Here is a 3,873-nt window from a genome sequence, read left to right as displayed (position 1 = left end):
CCATCTACTTCATTTTCCCTTTTCTTTCAGAGAGCATCTTATTTGGCCAGGGTTTGGCTTTGGGGGCCCTTCCAATATAACGATGTCGTTGTCTTCATTAATTCTTTGCAGCTTGGCAGATGTACAACTTAGGTTCCATCTATACTTTCTCTTGTCCCCATTACACAGTGACAACCTTACATGTCCCTGATAGCCAAGATCAGTGACTCCAACCAGTTCCCCTTCTCCTTGCCTATTTGCCTCTTTGTTCAATAGTACGTAGAACTCCAAGTAGCCAGGTATCGAGTCTCAGCTTTAGTTTTCATAGAACCATTGCAGTCCTGTGGGGGCACTGCTCTCGTGGATTCTAAAATCTTGAATGCAACAGAGCCCAGGTATCAGTGGACACCCCCACTTCTACTCTTGGTTCCCAGACCTTTGTGTTTTGTCTAATTGGGAGCAAGTTTGCCTTAAAACACATGTCCGGGCAAAATTAATTTATCAAAAATGTTTTTAAGACATTTATACAGCTAAAATGACACTATTGTTTCTTAGGCTTTGAAATTCCTACATTTTGAAGAATTAAAATTTTGAAAGTAAATTCAATATTGCCTTTAGAAAGCTACTTGTTCAATTAATAACACAGGAAATAATAGATGCTGGCAAGGATGTGGAGAAAAGGGAACCTCCTGACACTGTTGGTGGGAATGCAAACTGGTGCAGCCACTCTGCAAAATAGCCTGGAAGTTCCTCAAAAAGTTAAAAATTGAACTACCCTACGATCCAGCAATTGCACTACTGTGTATTTACCCAAGGCTACAAAATACTGATTTGAAGAGGCATATGCATCCCTGTGTTCATAGCAACATTATCAACAATAGCCCAGCTACAGAAAGAGCCCGAATGTCCATCAACTGATTATTGGATAAAGAAAAGGTGGTATATACATACAATGGAATATTACGCAGCCATTAAAAAGAATGAAATTTTGCCATTGGCAATGATGTGGATGGAGCTAGAGTGTATTATGCTAAGCGAAATAAGTCAATCCGAGAAAGGAAAACACCATATGATTTCACTCGTATGTGGAATTTAAGAAACAACACAGACAAACATAGGGGAAGGGAGAAAAAAATAAAGAATGGGAAGCAAACCCAAAGAGAGTCTTAACTACAGAGAACAAACTGAGGGTTGATAGAGGGAGGTGGATGGGGGATGGGCTAAATGGGTGACAGGTATTAAGGAGGGCACTTGTTGTGATGAGCACTGGGCGTTATACTTAAGGATGAGTCACTAAATCCTATATGTGAAACCAATTTTACCATATGTATTAACTAACTAGAATTTAAGTAAAAACTTGTGGCATACCTAGGATCCAGGAAACGAAACCAAGAGCGTTCCCACACCCCGGAGGTTCTCGGCAGCATGGAGCACCCACAGCCACAGAACTCCATAAATCATGGAAAAGCAAAATGGACAAATGAATGCTCCTCGCCCAGGAACAAATTTACCATCTGACTATCCCCCTCAATGTCCTTCAGCAGCACCCCGAGGACCTGCAGGACATACTGGCTACTCAATACAGGGCTCTCCTGGCCCTCAGGCTGGCTACTCAATTCCACCAGCTGGTTATTCAGGTGCTGGCCCAGTAGGGTTTCCTGTCCAACCCCAGCCTGTGTATAATCAACCAGGTGGACCTGCGAGGGTACCATGGATGGCAGCACCACACCTCCATCAGGCTGTCCACCCGGATTGGAGTGTTTAAGTCAGATAGATCAGATGCTGGTTCATCAACAAATTGAGCTTCTGGAAGTCATAGCAGGTTTTGAAACTAATAACAAATATGAAATTAAGAACAGCTTTGGACAGAAGATTTACTCTGCAGCAGAGGATACAGACTGCTGTACCCGGAATTGCTGTGGGGTTTCTCGGCCTTTTACCATGAGGATTATTGACAATATGGGCCAAGAAGCTATAACTCCGGAGAGACCACTAAGGTGTGACAGCCGTTGTTGCCCTTGCTGCCTTCAGGAGATTGAAGTCCACGCTCCTCCTCGTGTACCTGTAGGTTATGTTACTCAGACCCGGCATCCATGCCTGCCAAGGTTTACAATTCAAAATGAGAGGAGAGAGGATGCACTAAAAGTTATTGGTCCATGTGTTGGGTGCAGCTGTTGTGCAGATGTTGACTTTGAGATTAAATCTCTGGATGAAGAAACTACAGTTGGCAAGATTTCCAAGCAGTGGACTGGTTTTGGAGAGAGGCATTTACAGATGCTGATAGCTTTGGTATCCAGCTCCCTTTAGACCTTGATGTGAAAATGAAAGCCGTAATGCTTGGTGTATGTTTCCTCATTGATTTCACGTTTTTTTGAAAGGAGTGGAAACAAAGAATAAAAAAAAGGAGTGTGGTAGGGGATTAATGAAAGCCTTCTCAGAAAGTGTGAAGTCTGTGTGCTTATTGGGACTATGTCAAGGAAAAACTAATTGGTTTTCTTTTCTTTATTGAAATGACTTCCGGCATTTGTGAATTCTACTGTGATACCTGGTATATGCAATGACTTTTCAAATTGTAGGGTTTATTTTCCATATCACTTACCTATAAATGTTTTTATGCATCTTGCTTTGTTTTATACATTTGCTTTTTCATTGTGTATTTTAGAGAAAGGACATGTTAAGTTTTACATTTAGTCATGAAATTTCCTGTGGCAAGTTGTTCTGAACTATAATCTGTTTTATTTTCAACTTTTACACCAAATTAAGTCCTTATTAATTTTAAAATATAAATGTGCATTTTATTAAACATAGTTCCGATTTATTTCACATCCTGCGGCCACTCCACATCCATTGTGGCAAAGATGTCATCATCTGCTCAGCAGCCCTGTCACATCCTTGACTTTCACCATACTTGTGGCCAACTCAAATCCCTGTGTTTTGTCTTATGTTGTTGTTAATGTGGTATGTGAAAAAAATAACAATTATGTTATTTTGCAAATACTGTATATTCAAATAAGTTAAAAACGAATATAATTTGTTTCTTTTACAATTATGTTAAAATAATACTTAATATTCATATTACCAAAGAAAAATAAAATATGTATTTGTTTTCTGTTCAGCAATCACAGTATATTAAACTTCTTTTGTAAGCTAAATAAATAAATAAAAACTTGACATAAAAAAAAAAAAAAAACTACTTGTTCAGATTCTCCAAGAATAAAAAGATACATAATCTATTTTAGTCAACCCACTATAACTACAGCATGGGCAGAGCAAGGTGGATACTTTGATATATTAATCATTAAGATAATAACTAATGGAAAATATTATTCAAATATTAGCAGATATGTATAAGTGCTACTTAAACTGGAAATTTTTAATTTCAGCTTTTGTATCCTTACCCAATACTGAGTCCTTTTTCATAAAACTCTAGTATTACATGCTAAGTTTTATAGCCATAGAGATTCCCACTAAAGCTAATTATAAGGAAACATAAATTACGAGGCATGATAAACTAAATTCTGAAAGTGCTATAAACATGTGTGCTTGTGACGAATTCTTACATTAATGTCCCTCAATAAATCTCACTTCCTATATCCAACCTTAGGCTGTCCCTGTCCTCACTGACTCCGGAATGTGGTCATGTGACTTGTTTTGACCAATGAGACAACAGCAAACATGATTCAAGCAGAAGCTTGATTTGGGTTTGCACACAGGACTTTCTCCCACTGAAACGCAGCCAGTGTCAGATGAAAAAACCTGAGTAGGCCTCCCTGAAAATGAAAGAGCACATGAAGGGAGAAACCCAGCCATTCCACTCACCCTAGCTGAGTCTGGCACCCTGAGGGTCTCTTGGCTACGTGCAACCGTGTGACTAAGTCCAGGTGACTGCAGCAC

At 39.3% G+C, this 3,873-nt stretch overlaps 1 pseudogene; it reads left to right on the top strand.

Moving 5' to 3' along the window:
* Positions 1 to 1,350: 1,350 nt before the first annotated feature.
* LOC112862418 (phospholipid scramblase 1 pseudogene) lies at positions 1,351 to 2,394 on the top strand (annotated as a pseudogene).
* The last annotated feature ends 1,479 nt before the right edge of the window (positions 2,395 to 3,873 follow it).

This window comes from Puma concolor, chromosome B2, assembly GCF_028749965.1.
Source record: "Puma concolor isolate L17-30 chromosome B2, mPumCon1.1.hap2, whole genome shotgun sequence".
Lineage (NCBI taxonomy): Eukaryota > Metazoa > Chordata > Mammalia > Carnivora > Felidae > Puma > Puma concolor.
The sequence above is the reverse complement of the archived record's forward strand: the minus strand, read 5'-3'. Positions and strand labels throughout refer to the sequence as shown.